At 41.9% G+C, this 18,607-nt stretch overlaps 1 protein-coding gene across 7 annotated transcripts in view; it reads left to right on the top strand.

Moving 5' to 3' along the window:
• The window catches only part of TSPAN9 (tetraspanin 9), a 556,918-nt gene that overhangs the window by 107,311 nt on the left and 431,000 nt on the right, over window positions 1–18,607 (top strand). The window contains exon 1 of one of the 7 annotated variants that reach the window (XM_073621233.1): window positions 5,240–5,310. The exons of the other annotated variants lie outside the window; for them this stretch is intronic. The gene's annotated coding sequence lies outside the window, so the exon portion shown is untranslated. Of the gene's footprint in view, window positions 1–5,239; window positions 5,311–18,607 lie in introns of those variants that run through there. 7 annotated transcript variants of the gene reach the window in all.

Genomic DNA, 18,607 nt, shown 5'->3' with positions numbered 1-18,607 from the left:
CATCCAGGGCATTGAAAATGTGTCCTGGATGGGTATCCCAACGTGACAATGACCCAAAGCACACGTCCAAGGCAACAAAGGAGTGGCTCAAGAAGAAGCACATTAAGGTCCTGGAATGGCCTAGCCAGTATCCCATAGAAAATATGTGGAGGGAGCTGAAGGTTTGAGCTACCAATTGTCTGCCTTGAAGCCTTAATGATTTGGAGAGGATCTGCAAAGAGGAGTGGGACAAAATCCCTTCTGAGATGCGTGGAAACCTGGTGGCCAACTATAAGAAACACCTGACCTCTGTGATTGCCAACAGGGGTTTTCCACCAAGTACTAAGTCATGTTTTGCGAAGGGGTCAAATACTTATTTCACTCGTTAAAATCCAAATCAATTTCTAACTTTTTTGAAATGCGTTTTTCTGGATATTTTTGTTGTTATTCTGTCTCTCACTGTTAAAATAAAACTACCATTAAAATTATAGACTGATCATTTCTTTGTCAGTGGGCAAACGTACAAAATCAGCAGGGGATCAAAAATGTTTTTCCTCACTGTATGTGATTGTGCGTCAAGTGGTTAATAGAATATGTAGTGATCCTGCCACGTTCTTTCAGATTTACCCTTGAATGAGACTACAACCCACTGTGCCAACACTCATTGTGAAGGCATGGTTCTCCATTGTAACCTTTAGGAAGCCGGTCTGGAGCCATGATGTACAGCTAATGCTGTGGGTAGTGCATATAGACAGGAAGTGGCAGAAAAGGGCTGAAACAAAAAATCGCCATCGAGGTGGGACAAAGGTCTATAAATTGAAACAAAAGTAATTTATGAACAACTTCCAATTACATATAAAACACAGTTCTTTAGGAAACTAAAGGCCAATGTCTCGTTCACACTAGGGACCATGTTTTATGCTGTGTAAAGGGGGCGATGTGGTGCGTTGTTACAACGTTAGCACTTGTTTTATCTTTTTTAACTTTATTCAAATCTCCTGAAATGATATTTCATTATATGCACTGCAGTGAGGTGCATTGCATTAAAATGCAGACATTTTGCATCTTCATGCTGCACACTGGAAAGCAGCTGTATGGTATGAACAGGACATAGAAAACTTTTGCTTTCTATGTACTTTTGCACTGAGCATGCATTGATCATAGCGTGAATGAGCACGGTTTGGATCTAATTTGATTACTAACAAGAAGTCGCTTGAGTTTAGGAAAATATTACTCATCGCAAATATACTTTACTTAGGCCAAATTCTTATTTTTTAATTTGCTGTTTAAAAACATTAATATTCATAAATGGCTGCAGTAATCTGATTTATTTATATCATGTTTTTTTTTATATATGTATAACATGTATCAAGTGGACTTTATTGCTGTTGCTTATGTACCTTTGCTTCAGGCCCGCTGTCTAATGATCTCTCCCCTGCAGCCATTTTCATCTCTAATTACTGCAGTGCCAAATAAAATAACTGATTAAAGGGGCATCCTTCAACCCGGAGGAGTATTATTTTTAGAAAATTAGGTTTGTACATCCTTTTAAATTGCATGTATCATTAAAAATAGATTAGAATCCTATTTACCTTTAAGCCTCACTGGCTGGAGTGTGTATTGCGGTGTGTATTGCAGTCTTTAATATATAGGATTGTAGAGGGTGAGAAAAAATACAGTGATACCGGTTCTGCGCTGTTTGCATGCAGTTGGTTGGGCCTTTTGGTATGTTTTTGATGGTTTAAAATATCCGCCTTGTTTTGCAAAATCCATAACAATTGCTAAGTTATTTTGAAATATGCTATCCAAAAAATTCAAGTGGTTAAAGCAAAAAATTCCACTTAGTTTCCCATGAGGTTCTTTGACACTCACAATAATGCCTACCGCCCTCTGAAAAGGGCAGTATAGCAGCGGCTGACAGGTGTTCAGTACAGCAGCGGCTGACAGTTGTTCAGTATAGCAGCGGCTGACAGGTGTTCAGTACAGCAGCGGCTGACAGGTGTTCAGTATAGCAGCGGCTGACAGGTGTTCAGTACAGCAGCGGCTGACAGTTGTTCAGTATAGCAGCGGCTGACAGGTGTTCAGTACAGCAGCGGCTGACAGGTGTTCAGGAGGCTCTACTGACGCCTCCTGATGCCTGTTTTACATAGTTTTACATTGAGGGACCGCACTGCAGTTTTAAGCCAAGCATTTTTCTTATGGTCGCGAACCAACGCCACTGATCTCAAGGGGCGCCAATCAAACTCTGCAGCAAGTTAAAAATGCCGCAACCATAAAGCAAAGCACCAGAGCATCTGTCCGGCTACCATGTTAGAATTTGGGTGGGTGGGCTGTAAAACTGCAAGTCAGTCGCCTGTTTTTATTCCCCTTGGCCCTTAAAGTGTACCTATGCATGGCAAATTAGCAAGTCTAGTTTAAGGTGCACCTCTGCCCAAACTATGGACATTGAAGTGATTGTAAATAAAAATTTGAAAAAATGAAACAAACAAACAGGATTATACTTACCTGCTCTGTGCAACCTCATCTTTCCGGGTCCCCCCCCCCAGCTCTTGTGGCTCCTCCTCCCTGGTGATTGTCCCCATAGGGGCACTCATTCGGGCTCGCTCCCAAGCCTTGCTGTCTGCCTCTATAGACACAGACAGAGGAGCTTGGCCCAACCTCCAGCTCCTCACTGGCTTTGATTGACAGCAGCGGGAGCCAATGCCGGTGGCTCCTGCTGCCTGTGCTTGTGCTTCTTTTGGGCAACAAGCGTCCCACGATTCTGTTTGCGTGATTTTACTGCGATTGTTGCCCGATGAATTGCGGCAGAACCGCGCCGCGATCGGGGTGCCATTGGAAGTGACGGTGATCGCCCGGGCGTACCACGATGCCGCCTGCGATTCGGAATGCCAAGATGTGAACGGAGCCTTAAGGTAAAAAATATTTAGGTGGTGCTATAATATTCCCTCAGTACCTACCCTGAAAGGGTCAATTAAGACAATCTGTTAAATGACTGTTATACAACCTACTGCTTTGAATTTAATAATGGTTATATCAATGTTAGCTATCTGTATCTCAGATCTATGAAACAATCTGTACCATGTAATATCCTGGTCACTGTTTACGGTCTCTGTTTTGTGCATCGGACAATAAATATTATTATGGAAAAAAAAAAATATTTAGGCTTTAGAACCACTTTAAACTATTTATATATTACTAACAAGAGCTTTAAAACAAGCCCATCTTTTAATATGAAGTAATTAATTCTCATAGATCCTCGAAGGTTACAACAAAGATTTTAAAGACTTTGGACACATTTTTGTTATAAAGCTCGTAGAATGTATTTACCTGCCCATAAGCATCAAGCTTGTATGTATTATGAAACATGTCTTCTGATAGTGTCTTCTGTCCCATAAGTATAAAGGCGTAAAAAGTGTGACCATTTACATCCATTTGTAAGCATCCAAATATACTTGCATTGAACCCCTGAGTACTCTGCAGGTCCCAGCTCCCCAAAATCCTCACTCAACAACTCATTAACACATTTTTTTTTTTTTTAGATTGGGTAATTGGAGTTAGTGGTTTCTCATGTAAATGGTAGAGGTGCACCAAACAGAAATGTTGGTGCTGAAACCAAAAATGCAGGATTAACTTGGCCAAAAACTGAAACTAAAAATGACAGTTTTAAAAACATATATATTTTTTTATATATAATTGTATTATATTCAACTTTTTAATTAATAGCATTAATTTAAAGCGTAACTACTTTTGTTGAGAAAAAACATTCCCCTCTGGGCGATCGATGTACATTGCAAGGATTATAACAGCTTTTGTTGCAGATTCCTACCTTTTGTTATTCTGAAGAAATCCCTGTATGTTCCTCTGTGCCTCTGAACTGAGTGGGTCTAATGGGAATGGTTTCATAATTATCTATCAGGTGTGCACCTGCACAGCACTAATGAGTAAATCTGCTGGGCCTGCATACCTTTAGACCCCTTTCACACTGGGGCGCTTTGCAGGTGCTACAGCTCTAAAAATAGCGCCTGCAAAGCGCCCTGAAAGAGCCGCTGCTGTGTCTCCAATGTGAAAGCCCCGAGGACAGGACGATAAAAAAAATCCTGATAGCAGCATCTTTGGAGCGGTGAAGGAGCAGTGTATACACCGCTCCTTCACCGCTCCTGCCCATTGAAATCAATGGGGCAGCGCGGCTATACCGCCGGCATAGCCCTGCTACAGCAGCGCTTTGCGGTGGTTTTAACCCTTTTTCGGCCGCTATCGGGGGGGTAAAACCCCCCCGCTAGCAGCTGAATACCACCGCTAAAACAATGGTAAAGCGGCGCTAAAAATAACGCCGTTTTACTGCCAGCACCCGCACTGCCCCAGTGTGAAAGGGGCCTTAGATGTGTTCCTACAGGGAGTATCTCACCAAAAATGAAATTTTTGTTGCAGGGGATGCCTGAAATCTGACTTGTATCTTAGGCAGACTTCTGGGAAAATTGGTGAGCCAATCACACAAGCAGGAAATTATGTTTCTGGGGAGTGGTCAGTACACATTCTGTGTACAGAACAACTCCAGGTAGCCATATTGCATTGCATTTACAGAAAATTGCAATGGCTGCAGATTGAAAAGGAAAGGTCATTTTCAATAAAATTCAATTACAATATGACTTGTGTTGCAGTTGTATACACTATATTATTTTTTCTTTATTTGCTATTTTTCTTTCCCACGAAAGTGGAGTTACCCTTTAAATGAATATGAATTTATTGTTGGCCATTATTGCCACCTTTAGTGCACGAAAAGCTCAAGTATTATGTATATCCTCACACTGGTCCGTTGCGCTTCCGTTGTGATGTTAAAAATCTTGCTTCCTGCATTTTTGGTTAGTTAAAAAAACCACACCAAAAGCACCTCCCCGTTGAAATGCATTGAAAAGCAGCAAGAACGCATCAATAACGCACCCGTGTTACATTTTTGATGCGGTTTTTGAGTCACATGACCTATGAAAAACACACCATAAGCACAGTAAAATCGTGGCAAAATCGCACGCAGTTTCGACACCTTTTTCTTTTATCGACAAAATGCAGATAACACCATTTTTTGCCAGATATGTTTCGGCCACCAACATTTCAGTGTATCTCTAGTAATTTGTATAAATGCCTAGTGGTCCAATATCCCTTGAAAACCATTATTTGTGTTTAGACCTGTTTGAAGATGTTTTGCTATATGGATCTTAACGGTTCCTTCTTTTATGCTTGTGTGCAAGAGGCCTTAAATTAGAAGTTCAGTTACACTTTAATCTGCAGGCCTGAGAAGAGGCGTGAAGACCAGAGCCCCAGGGTCCAGTGTCTGAGGTCAGCCCTGTCCCTCCATGCATGCTGCTGACTTCCCAAGCAGAGTCCATAATCATAGACAAGAAATTGTCTGCTCTGCTTAGATGTTTTATGCCCCACCGCCAAAAAAAAATAAAAAATGTGTTTATAGCTTTGAAAACCATTATATTCAAGGCTACTCTACCAGTGGTAGCTCTCTGGTCAATAGGCCATTACCCTGAGGTCAGCGGGAGGTGAGCTCTTGCTGATGAGTAAATCCATACTGTAATATAAAAGGTCCCTAAACCTTCACCCACACTTTGACCACATACAGAATTTGCTGAAATGCGCTGCACATTTGCCATACATTGATTGGTGGGCAGGGGGTGCCGAAATGGTTTTCCCGCAGAGACCATCAGGCTCCCAGCACCGCTCCTGATCTATAGCACTAACCAAATCATTAGCTATGTTATAATGAAACAAACTATTAATTGTCTGCAGAGTTTCACTGTAGATCACTAATACAAAGGCACCATGTAATACAACGCCATGGAGCTTGCGGTTGTCATGGTTAAACGGTATGAAATTCAGAAAAAAAAATGCTTGAACTATCTGTTATTTCAAGAAATCCATAAATAAAAGGCCAATTAGATCAGATAGGAAAGTCATTTTCTATATAATTGTGAGTTCAATAATATGATGCAGGCTGGGGCTGACTGTTTTAGTGAGCTAGTAATGATGTACAAGGAAGATTGCAGATGTTTGCAAGTGAATTCCCTCACGTTATATTAGCCAGAATTGTGGTCTAGGCCCAACACTGTGGCTTCACACTGGGGACCCAAACAGAATTAATGAGCAGAAGTAAGAAACAAACGTGTTCCTAGAGTGTCAGCAGCAGGGCATTTTTATGCCCTGTTTGACCATTCTTTAAGAAGCCCATTTGCGAGGTTAGGCACTGTCTCCACTCTAATTCATCCCAAAGGTGTTCTATTGGGTTGAGGCCAGGACTCTGTGCAGGCCAGTCGAAGTTCCTCCACCCCAAACTCACTCCATGTCTTTTTGGACCTTGCTTTGTGCACTGTTGTTGGAACAGGAAGGGGCCATCCCCAAACTGTTCCCACAAAGTTGGGAGCATGAAATTGTCCAAAACTTCTTGTTATGCTGACACCATAAGAGTTCCCTTCCCTCGAACTAAGAGGCCAAGCCCAACGCCTGAAAAACAACTCCACACCATAATCTCCCCTCCACCAAATGATTTGGACCAGTGTACAAAGCAAGGTCCATAAAGACATAGATCAGCGAGTTTGGGGTGGAGGAACTTGACTGTCCTGCACAGAGTCCTGACCTCAACTTGATAGAACACCTTTGGGATGAATTAGAGCGGAGACTGCAAGCCAGGCTTTCTCATCCACATCAGTGCCTGACCTCAGAATGCTCTTCTGGAAGAATGGTCAAACATTCCCATAGACACACTCCTAAACCTTGTGGACAGCATTCCCAGGAGAGTTTAAGCTGTTATAGCTGCAAAGGGTGGGCCAATTCAATATTGAACCCTACGGACTAAGACTGGGATGCTATTAAAGTTTGTGTGTAAAGGCAGGCGTCACAATACTTTTGACAATAAAGTGTATATCAAAGTGTCAGTACTAAGATATTCCTCACATCACCCAATCAAAATCCAGCCTGGTTTGGATTTTAGTAGTACGACAATCAGAAATAAGCACGCCTATTCCAATTGTAAGGAGCTCTGCGGGTTCTTTCAGCAGTATACAGAGAAAAGAGATAGAGATAGGCTTAAATTGGAATTGCTGTTTAAATTAATAATATAACTACAAACATCTCATATTGTAATCAGATATAATCCTGGTAATAAGTGTATCTATATTCTCTGTGAAGATATTTCTATTTATTGTCTCTTGTGACCTATATACCCCTTTATACAACGTGCAAACGAAAATACAAGACCAGATGTTGTATCATATTCTATTGCACCTTTTCATGTATCAGAAACCGCTTTCTAATTATACCTAAATTACCGATTAAACAGAGTTCTGGGAGAAATAAAAAGGAAGGTATTGCATATCCCTGTCCAGCATAGGAAATATAATATAAAGGACTTTATCATTTTGTTTCAGCAATGAGCTATTTTCAAACCCCAGTAATAGCTGGTTTTAACTGTAGTATTTTGTTCCCTGTGTATAAATCCTAACAATTAACTTCTATTTTTTTTGCCAGTGAGAATATTTATTTATATATTACACGGGATAGGTTCTGCATAACAGAATACATTGAACGAACATGAAAAAGGCACTGCAGTATCAACAATCAGGATATACTGTACAGCAGGGATATGCAATTAGCGGACCTCCAGCTGTTGCAAAACTACAAGTCCCATCATGCCTCTGACTCTGGATGTCATGTTTGTGGCTGTCAGAGTCTTGCTATGCCTCATGGGACTTGTAGTTCTGCAACAGCTGGAGGTCCGCTAATTGCATATCCCTGCTGTACAGTGAGATAGTTGCATATGCCTTGTCCACAAAGGGCATCTGCAGTAGCATTAAAGAACAATGAAGTACAAGGGTGTAAGGCCAGCCATACTAAATGGGCAGGCTAAATGTACCAACTTGATTGATCGATCAACTTGGGTACAACCAACCTGCTGGATTCTCTTGCGATTATCGCTATTGGCTGCTACAGCCACTAGCGATAATCACTGTCTTCTCCTAGCGGGGACAGCTTCCCCCACCAGCCACTACCGGGAGAAGACAATGGCCTGGCAGGAGGGATTACCGCATCAACACTATCTGTGTTGATGGGGGGATCAAGCATATTTGGTGGTTGTAGGAAAGAATTTTGCCTTAAGCCTTGTACAAACGATCGGATTTTCCGCAGACAAAGCATCAGACTTTTGTCCGAAGGGTGTGTGCCTGGATTTTGTCTTGCATACTATTACTTTGCCACCAAGTTGACCATCGGTAAAAGCAGCCTGTGGCCCAATTTCTTACCTGGATCCTTTTGCACCAGGCCCAGTGCCAGATGGCCATTCATTATTTGGATGACTTTCTGCTCATCAAACAGCCCTGAACAAACATGAATGTAGTGACGTACTACGAGGAATTTCAGCTCTTGAGCGCCACCCTTTGGGCACCTTCTGCTAATGTCGTGTTTGGTGAGCATTGATTCCGAGCATGCGTGTTTGTACTTTGGACTTTTGTGTGACGGACTTGTGTACACACGATACGAAAATCTGACAACAGAAAACTTACTAGCCTGCCATACAACATTTGTTGGCGGAAAGTTGGCCAACAATTGTCTGATGGAGCATACTAACAGTCAGATTTTAGGCAAACAGTCTGTCATTACACAATTCCCGGACGAAAATCAGACCGTGTGTACGAGGCTTAAGAGAAGAAAGGAAAAGGGGGGGGATGGAAGAAAGCAAAAGGTAACACCCAATAATATCCAGTAATTGCCTAGAGGAACTAAATCCATTACGAGCTGTGGCCCCAAAGTACCCGTGGTGGGTCAATTTATAGAGCGGGAGAGCCACATTAATAGCTGCCTTCCTAACCGCCACAATGGGGGCTGAGGGACCTTCCATTTGACCAAAAGGTTCGCCTTGCATAGAATGCTGAATAAAATATAAACAGTTTAACATAGCGGGTATACAACATTTTGTCAGTCATACCCAGTAAGAAAATAAGAAGGTCTTGGGCCAGTGACAGTCCACCCACAGAATTAATGGTAGCTACCACCTCAGTCCAAAAGACCTGAATACGAGGGCCGGTCCACAATATATGGATGACAGTACCTTCCTGTCTTCTCTGACAAGCACTAGAGCTATTGGGATATATGTGAGGGGTGTGAACTTATCCTATTTGCTACCATTTGGTCTGTTAAATATACTATTATAAGTGTTTTCTTATATAATTTCGATAAGAAAAAAAACCTGTTGATCATGTCAGAACGTTAGAGCTGTCTTGTGTCCTGTGCACACTTCCTGCGTTATCTCAAGGAGTGTATTTAGCTCTCGCAGTTGTCATCTTGGATCTACAGATCGATTGGTTTTATGTTGTGTAGATGGTATAGTGGGCAGGTATGGATAGTTTGGCAAAGGACTGGAGAGGGCCGACATCACTCAGTCCACAGAAATGCTGTGCGTTGTCAGCCCACAACAGGGCTTAGAAGCTGAGTGCATTTCGCAGAGCACCAGGTATTTTTCTGTACTTGAAATTAAACCTCTGCCAAAAAAAGAAAAATGTAATTTTGCCCTAGGGGCTTTTAACTTTTAGCCTTAGGGGTTTATTTACTAAAAGTGCAAAATCTGGTGCAGCTCTGCTTGATTGCCAGTCATCTTCTAGCGTCAGCTTCATCAATTAAGCTTTGAAAAAAAATCTGGAAGCTGATTTGTATGCAGAGCTGCACCAGATATTGCACTCTCCAGTTTTAGTAAATCAACCCATTATGTGCTAGTATGTAAATTCTATTAGCACATTAGGGCAAACTTACCTGACTAGTGATCTCCACCAATGCTGCACTGTCAGTGCTCCCATCTTTCCGTCTTCCTTCCAGGTTTTGACTCTTCTGCCACTTAGGTGGCGGGGCTGCACTAATGTCACTCCCACGCATGTGCGCAGGAGTCACATCCTTATGGCACAGAACTGTACGGTAAATGTATGCTGACCTGCGCATGCACGGCTAAGTGTACGCAAACACAGACAGGGAGAGTTTATGTTTATGACAGACGAGACCAATAGGGGTTTTTTTTCCATAAAATTACATACAAATTACATTAAATTACAGCATTTCATAAAATCTGTGTTTTTTCTTTCAACATTTAAAGTATAACTAAACACATTTTTTTTTTAAGTTTTGGATAGAGCAGAGATGGATTAGAATACCTGACAGTTTTTTTCATTATGTGTGCCTCATTAGGGAGTAGGGATGGGCTCAGGCCGGTTTGCAGCTCCACATGCCCGATTCCGCCAGGACGCTTACACTGCGCAGCGCTAATTACAGGCAGTGAGACATTTCCTGATCTGTGTAACCGCGGATCGGGAAATGTCTCACTGCCTGTGATTAGCGCTGCGCAGTGTAAGCTTCCTGGCGGGATCGGGCATGTGGAGCTGCGAACACGCCTGAGCCCATCCTTATTAGGGAGATTCACCCTCTCTATTTGTCCTGTTTACCATTATCATTGAGAGTGAAAGTAAAAGAAAATTCCAAATTTGGGTTGTTCCCAGAAGAGTCCTAGAAGGGAAAGCTTCTAATGGAGCCACTAGTTCTGACTAGTGAAATGGGGGTCCCCAAGAGATTCCCTTAATTTTGAGGGATTTCCTCTCATGTTCTGTTTTTGGGTAGATCACAGATGGCAAAAATAAACCTTACAGGGTTATAAATCTCCCTTAGGGCTCTTTCACACGAGGGATCCGTATGTCCGTTTTTCATCCTTCCGTTTTTGGATGAAAAACGGACATACATGTATCCCTATGGAGCGTCGGATGTCAGCGGTGACATGTCCGCTGACATCCGACCCGCTCCGATCCGAAAAGTGTAACGGAGGAAAACCCTACTTTTCCATCCGTTTTCGGATCGGATCGGGTGACAACGGACACTACGGTCCGTCATCATCCGATCCCCCCATAGGGGAGAGCGACGCTCTGACAGGTCCGTCGCTGCACAGTGTGCAGCGATGGACCTGTCATCTTCCTGCTCAGCGGGGATCGGCGGAGCGATCCCCGCTGAGCAAGCGGGTGTTCACGGGGCGGATCATCACTGATCCGCCCCGTGTGAAAGAGCCCTTACTCTATTTAAAATTTAAAAAAAAAAAGTTTTGCCTATAGTACTTTATTTCTGATTTAAAAGAATAAGACATGTAAAATTTTCCATGGGTTGCAGAATTTCTGCATTTTTTTTTTTGCTCTGACATAGCACTTAAATTGTTGGTCTTTCAGCATGTTGTATCCCCACTTCTTAGCAGAATGAATGGCAACACAATGCAGCAACTTATGTGTTAACTAATTATAACTGCAAAATCTGGTGCGGCTCTGCATAGAAACCAGTCAGCTTCCAGGTTTTATTGTCAAAATCTAACTGAAGAAGCTGAAGTTAGAAGCTGATTGGTTATCATGCACAGCTGCACTAGATTTTGCACTCTCCAATTTTAGTAAATCAACCCCTTGGACACATTTGTTACTGTGTGTTGCTGTACCTCGCAGTAAAAATGCATTTTACTGCCACCTTTGGAGGCTTTAAACCTGACCAGTAAAATATATATAAGTATGTTTGTTCCTGATGAATGTGCTAGCTTATTCTTCTACTGTTAGCTGATTCCTCCAATATTTTTGAACATCAGAATATTTTTTTTAAATCAATAATGTTTACTAATAGGCAGTTTTAGATCGTTGGGCTACTTTAACACCTCTGCCTTTTTTTGTGGTGTGTTTTTAAAGTGGTTGCAAAGTCAGAAGGTTTTTTTTTTATCTTAATGCATTCTATGCATTAAGATAAAAAAACCTTCTGTGAGCAGCAGCTGCCCCAGCACCCTCTAATACCTACCTGTGCCCCATCTCTCTCCAGTGACGCCCACCAGTTCCTCGGCTGTCTGGGACTCTCCTCCTGATTGGCTGGGACACAGCAGCGGCGCCATTGGCTCCCGCTGCTGTCAATCAACGTCAATTAGCCAATCAGGAGAGAGTGGGGGTGGGCCAACCCGGGCTCCGTGTCTGAATGGACACAGGAGCTGTGACTCGGCTCGGGAGCCCCCATACCAAGCTGTTGCTGTTAGGGCATTCAACAGGAGGGAGAGGACAGCAGAGCTGAAGAGGGACCCGAGAAGAGTAGGATCAGGGCTGCCCTGTGCAAAACCACTACACAGAGCAGGTAAGAAAAAAAAAAACAAGACTTTACAATCACTTTAATGCATTAAGCACAAGATTCACACGCATTACCATTCATCCCTATCGGAGGAGGTGTGTTTAGCTATAAACCATATATGCCACAGTCAGAGCTTTTATTTACGTATTGCATTTGTAAGTGACTGTGTCTTCTAGTTTCCGCCCCCCCATCCCCATCCTCAGCAAGGTATACCCGCTGATCCATACTCCCTGCTCCACGAGTCCACCCTGGGTAAGCTTTGCCATCCACACACATGACAGTTTTAGGCCTAGTTATTGGCCAATCAGGCCCAAGCACTGTCACATGACGGAGGTCACTATTTCATCCATACCCTATTAGAGCAATGAAGCAAGAGCTGTAACAGAGCAAGGAGTTGGTGAAGGGGCATAAATTAGTAAGTCTAACTTAGCTGGTGAGTAGACACTGGAATTGGCAAATTGACAGTGCCCTTTTTATCACAAATATGTGGATGACGTTCCTCTGAAAATAGTCAAATGTGGCTTCAAAACTCAGATTTTAATAAATCCCCATGACTAAATGGGAGCTTTTACATTTGCCTGAAACTCTTCCCATATACAGGAGAAGAAAACATGTCCCATCATCATGTAAAAACTCAAATATTCAGCGCTGCTTTCTTGGTAATCCATAAGCCTATATAAAACCTCTCAGTCCACAAGGAGAGCTGGCAACTCAATATCCCCCAATGTGCCGTTAACTCATGAGAACCATCCTTTAGGTGTCCTTTTATGAAAGTGCGGTAAAATACCGCTTTTCAGTTCTCAGGCATTCTCAGAGGAGATCGCTCTCCTCTGAGTGCCTGTTTATGAAAGTGTGTAGATCGCTTCTCATGTTGAGTTGAGGAGCGATCTACAAACGCCGGGAACTCCTGAGAATGGCTCCTCTCATTGTATTCTCGTGTGATATAGCGGGATTACAGTATGAGGAACCATAAAATACAAAAGTTTAACACAAATCAGCACACATTATTCCCCAACATATTAATAAAATAATAAAGATAAATTCCCCCTACACAATATACATTAACCTAATTATAAAAAAAACATTGTTTTTATCAATATTTAAAGATCATACATGTCCCTATTTAAATGTGAATGGTGTATAGTAAATGAATGTAATGCACATATGTATTGCAGCTATACACCATTCATATAAATGCAAAATACATTTATAATCATTAAAAAAATAATTTTAATAAAGTATACAAATATAAATATTTATTAATAAATTAAAATAAAATATATTTCATTATAGATAAACATAAAAATTGATAAACTGGTGCGATGCGAGAACACTGCGAATCCACTGCGGGTTCCCGCATCGCACCGACTCGCATGTCAGTTCACACTGCCATATGCTAATCGCTGGGGAGTGTCAATACATTGTTAAGGACACCCCCAGATCAGCTTGCATATCGCACTGCGAACAGACAGTTCGGACATGAATCGGATCGCATATGTGTGAACACACATGCGATCCGATTCTGGTCCGAACAGAAAAAAGGGTCCTGTGCGTGTTTGCACCGAATGCGGTGCGATATCAGCCATACTATCTGTACAGCTGATATCGCACCGCACAGACATCGCATGTAATGTGAATGGCAGTGTGCTGCAAATAACATGCGATGCCTGTGCGATGTCCGGCATCGCACAAGTGTGAACTGGGCCTAAAAGTTAACACCCCCAAATCAGTTCGCATATCGCAGTGCAATCTGCAAACTCGGACAGTAATCGAATCGCATGGGTGTGAACACACATGCAATCCGATTCTGCTGTGGACCAAAAAAAGGGTCCTGTAAGAGTTTGGTCCGAGGGCAATGCAAATTTAGCAATACTATCTGTATGGCTGAAATCGCATCGCACAGAGATCGGATGTGATTTTGCACTGCGGTGCGAATCACATCCGATCTCGGACACCGCAGCAGTGGGAACTGGCCCTAAATCATATTGCATTTGCACCAAAATGGTACAGGACCCTTTATTTGGTCCACACTGGAATCGGATCGCATGGGTGTGAACACCCATGCGATCCGATTCCTGCACCCTTACATAGTTCGCACTGCGATGTGTGAGATGATCTGGGGGTGTCATTAACTTTACATTGACACCCGCAGTGGTGCGCAGATGTCAATGTAGGTGCGATGTGAAAACCCGCACAGGAATCACGCTGGTTCACGCATCGCACAAGTGTGAACCCAGCCAGAGACGTGAACATCTAAAAAAAAAAATATATATATATATATATATATCTATATATAGATACATATATATATATATATATATATATGTATCTATATATAGCTATATATATATATATATATATATATATATATATATAGATGTGTATATATATATATATATATATATACATACATACATATATATATATATATATATATATATATATATATATATACACTATAAATTCCTATCCTGCTGGTTTTGGGGTGTGTAATGGTGGGGAAGATGTGCTCTGACTGTTTGGTGAAAGAAAGAAGTCAAAAGACTTCTTTCTTTCTCCAGAATATCAGCCAGTTTCAGGCTTCTCACTCTGATTCTCCACTTCTGAAATGGTGAATCAGAAAGTGAGAATTCTGTCACAGATCGCCAGTGAGGTGTGGAGATCGCACCTTCATAAACTGGCCGTTTCTGTGAATTCTCACTGTGCTGAGATAATCAGCGGAGAACATGTTCTCCGCTGATTATCTCAGTTTCATAAACTGGTAAAGCGCTGAGATCAGCGGTGAGACTCGGGATCGCCGCTGATCTCAGTTTCATAAAAGGACACCTTAGCGATGAAATTAACAAAAGATTTTCAGTTGTTCTGAAGTCACGGTGACCCCATCAAGTGGTAAGTTCTTGGTTTTCCATTGCATTCCGTCCCATCGTAAATCCCCTACATCACCAAATGGCATCATATAAAATCTCCATTTACAGCAAGCGAAGGAAGGGATCGTGTTCAGTAGGTATGTCTGTTTAATGTGGGACATTTTTGCAGAATGGAGAAAGGAAGGACAGGGCTTTCATGCTGGGAAGTAATACATTATTTACACATATGTGTTTCATTATCCTCTGCCCCCTGTTGTGAGCGGAGCTACAGTAAAAATGAATAGACGTTTTGGCATAGTGGAAGAGGTGGGTGAATATAGACACAAGCTGCTTACTTCTAAGGTCAAGTTTACACTGTCCTAGATATCTAAGGTCCCAGGCTTTAAAGATGGTCTGGAAAATCTTGGTTCCTTAAAATATTCATGCTTTTGAATACTCATAAGACTCAACTTACAAAGAACCTGTGCTTTGTGTATGCAGGGCAAAGCAATAGATTCACTTTAAACCCAATTAAACTTACAGAAATATGCAGTCGGGTAGATGTTGGACAAACAACCTTCATTTGATAGTCCATCCTTCTCTTTTCTGTTACAGCAGCTGTGCCGGGTATTTTAAAGATGTCTGTGCAGTCTACTATGGTCCACAATGAAACCTAGTGCACTCAATATTCAGCACTCCATAACAGAACTGGTCAGACACGCCCCCTCTCTTCTTCTCCAATTACAGGTCTGTGTGAGGTGTGTTTCTGTTACTAAGCTCTGCCAGCCTAGAGCACTGCAGTGTGATGCCAAGAAGCAGTATTTTTACTAGAGGTCGACCGATATATCGGCCGATATTTGGCTTTTTTTTACTTAATCGGCATCGGCCGATTGTGCTGATAAAAAAAGCCGATTATAACTTCAGCGGGACTTGCAAATGACTTCTGTAATAGAAGTCAATTGCAAGCTGTTTGAAGTTTGTTTTCTCTCCTCCTCTGGGCAGCCTGCCAAGTCTGATAAGAAGATACATTTGTATCTCTTCGGGTTCTTTTTATCAATAGACTGAACTCCGTGGAGAATTTCTCAGTTTAACCATTTAAAGACTAAATCTTTTCTGACACTTGTTGCTTACAAGTAAAAATCCTGTATTTTCTGCTAGAAAATCACTTAGAACCCCCAAACATTATATATATTTTTTTTAGCAGAGACCCTAGGGAATAAAATAGCGGTTGTTGCAATATTTTATGTCACACGGTATTTGCGCAGCGGTCTTTCAAACGCAATTTTTTTTAAAAAAATACACTAATTAAAAAAAATAAAAAATAAACAGTAAAGTTAGCCCATTTTTTTTTTCGTCCAAAAGTTTTGATTACTTGTTTTTGTGTATTTAATATTTAAGATATAGTTATTTTTTTTTAATCTAAATTCTACATACAAGTGAACTGATTGGAGGTTTGTTTTGTTTAATAAATGTTTAAATGTAAAAAAATTTTCTGTATCACTTATTACTTAAGGCTGCTTTCACACTGGAGCGGGCATGCGTTGACGGTAAAACGCTGTTAGTTTTAGCGGCGCTTTACCGTCATTTTAGCGGCGCTATTCGGCTGCTAGCGGGGCGCTTATAACCCAGCTAGCGGCCGAGGAAGGGGTTAAATGCGCCCATGAAGCGCTGCTGCCAAAACGTTATGCAGGTGCTTCGGCAGCGGTGCGCATTCATTTTAATGGGCAGGAGTGGTGGAGCAGCAGTATACACCGCTCCAAAGATGCCGCTTGCAGGACTTTTTTTTTTACATCCTGCCAGCGCATCGCCTCAGTGTGAAAGCACTCGGGATATCACACTGAGACTGCAGGGGAGCCGTTTTACTGGCACTTTACAGGCGCTATTTTTATCCCTAAAAAAAATGCCCCAGTGTGAAAGGGGTCTAACTGTTAGATTTTATGAGATGAAGGGGGAAAAAAAAAGAAAAAAAAAAAAAAATCGGCCTAATATATTGGCCCAAAAAAATCGGCATCATATATCGGCCATCGGCCACCGCGATTTCTAAATATCGGCATCGGCCAGAGAAAAACCCATATCGGTCGACCTCTAATTTTTACTGAGAGAATACGGTATTTTAAGAGATTTAAAAGGGAGGTGCTGCAAGGCAGCATTAAAGTGATTGTAAAGGCAGAAGGTTTTTTTTATCTTAATGCATTCTATGCATTAAGATAAAAAGCCTTCTGTGTGCAGCAGCCCCCCTCAGCCCCTCTAATACTTACCTGAGGTCCCTCTAGATCAGGGATATGCAATTAGCAGACCTCCAGCTGTTGCAAAACTACAAGTCCCATCATGCCTCTGCCTTTGGGTGTCATGCTTGTGGCTGTCAGAGTCTTGCTATGCCTCATGGGACTTGTAGTTCTGCAACAGCTGGAGGTCCGCTAATTGCATATCCCTGCTCTAGATCCAGCGATGTTGCAGGAGTGTCTCCTCATTGGCTGAGACAGCAGCGCAGCACCATTAGCTCCCACTGCTGTCAAACAAAAGTCAGTCAGCCAAAGAGGAGAGAGAGAAGGCGGGGGCAGGCTGTGGCTCCATGTCTGATTAGACACAGGGAGCTGTGACTCGGCTCGGGTGTCCCCATAACAAGCTGCTTGCTGTGGGGGCACTCAACAGGAGGGAGGGGCCAGGAGCATCGAAGAGGGACCTGGATAGAGGAGGATCAGGGCTGCTCTGTGCAAAACCACTACACAGAGCAGGTAAGTATAACAGGTTTGTTATTTTTAACTAAAAAAAAACAAGACTTTACAATAACTTTAAGGTAAAACTGTTGCTTTACCCATGTAAGTAAAGTACAGGTTATTTATATTGCATGCCTTTGCTCTGGTTAAAAAAGTAAAGTTTCCTTTTCTGGCACTTACTACTCTGGTAGATTTCACCAACATGTGGGATTAATCATCAAAGATCTATAATTGAAGAATATGAAAAGTATAAAAAAGGAATATATTGCAGTTTAGAACCCCCTAGATGGGGTGACTGCATTATCTTTCTCTCTTCAGGCTAAGTATACTTTCTGCAAGTACAGAAGAAAAGTACCTGCTGTTCCTGTAAAAAATCTATTATCTTTTTAATTTCCTGTCTACTTAATTGAAATCTCAGATAAAAGTATCAGCTTTCAAAGCTATAGTCTTTTAACTACAAAAGCCCTTCTTCCTATGTAATAGGAAATGTGGAGAGCGGGAGATGTTTGCATTCAGAAGAGCAGCCAAGGATGACAACGATACTCCTTCATAGATACAATACAGTGAGCGTTGTCACACTAGGACAGGAAGTGTGTTACAAGCAGGTTTACCAGGTGAAAATAAAGAAAAAAAAATGTTTGAAAAAAAAAAACAAATGCATCCACCACATATATATATACTTTTTTGCTTTTGGGTTTAGATATATTTACGCCTACATGCTGAGTGAGACGCATCAGACAGGGCCTTGGACCCTGTGTACACATTTTCTTGGTGCCCCCCCTCCTCCCCGGCAGCTACTTTGGACCCCACAACAATGGCTGTACCCGGGGAAGCTGCCCCTTTTGCCCTGCGTTCAAGTGGAGTCTTGATCAATAAAGTTTATTCATGGAAGCATGGTCA

The sequence above is a fragment of the Aquarana catesbeiana genome, linkage group LG03 (genome assembly GCF_042186555.1).
Source record: "Aquarana catesbeiana isolate 2022-GZ linkage group LG03, ASM4218655v1, whole genome shotgun sequence".
NCBI classification, from domain to species: domain Eukaryota; kingdom Metazoa; phylum Chordata; class Amphibia; order Anura; family Ranidae; genus Aquarana; species Aquarana catesbeiana.
Note: the sequence above shows the minus strand (reverse complement) of the source record. Positions and strands in the feature narration are given on the sequence as shown.